This window comes from Nomia melanderi, unplaced genomic scaffold, assembly GCF_051020985.1.
Source record: "Nomia melanderi isolate GNS246 unplaced genomic scaffold, iyNomMela1 scaffold0014, whole genome shotgun sequence".
Lineage (NCBI taxonomy): Eukaryota > Metazoa > Arthropoda > Insecta > Hymenoptera > Halictidae > Nomia > Nomia melanderi.
Window position 1 is genome coordinate 6,000,266 of NW_027475130.1, and position 955 is coordinate 6,001,220.

A 955-nucleotide genomic window follows, 5' to 3' on the forward strand; every position below is an offset into this window, starting at 1 on the left:
AATCAAAGTGCATTGTCTATAGGAGGCCCTGGCGCATGAATCTGTGCAGCGGGAACGACCTCGGAACACCAGGGGCCGAGAAAACCACCGTCTCATGGGGCCGGACACTCAGGGTCAGGGGAAAATCCAATATATACCTGGTGATATCTCGCGTGCTATTAGAGATAGCGCAATGAACCAAGTGAGTTATCTGCAGGAGGCCCTGCCGCCTGAATCTGTGCAGCGGGAACGACCTCGGACCACCAGGGGCCGAAAAAACCACAGTCTCATGGGGCCGGACACTCCGGGTCAGGGGAAAATCCAATATATATCTGGTGATATCCCGGGTGCTATTACAGATAGCGCAATAAATCAAAGTGCATTGCCTGTAGGATGCCCTGGCGCATGTATGTGTGCACTGGGAACGATCACGGACCACCAGGGGCCGAGAAAACCACAGTCTCATGGGGCCGGACACTCAGGGTCAGGGCAAAATCCAATATATATCTGGTGATATCTCGTGTGCTATTAGAGATAGTGCAATAAACCAAAGTGAATTGTCTGCAGGAGGCCCTGGCGCATGAATCTGTGCAGCGGGAACGACCTCGGACCACCAGGGGCCGAGACAACCACCGTCTCATGGGGCCGGACATTCAGGGTCGGGGTAAAGTCCAATATATATCTGGTGATATCTCGGGTGCTATTAGAGATAGCGCAATAAACCAAAGTGAGTTATCTGCAAGAGGCCCTGGCGCATGAATCTGTGCAGCGGGAACGACCTCGGACAACCAGGGGCCGAGACAACCACAGTCTCATGGGGCCGGACACCCAGGTTCAGGGGTAAATCCAATATATATCTCGTGATATCTCGGGTGCTATTAGATACAGCGCAATAAACCAAAGTGGATTATCTGCAGGAGGCCCTGGCGCATGAATCTGGGCAGCGGGAACGACCTCGGACCACCAGGGGCCGAGA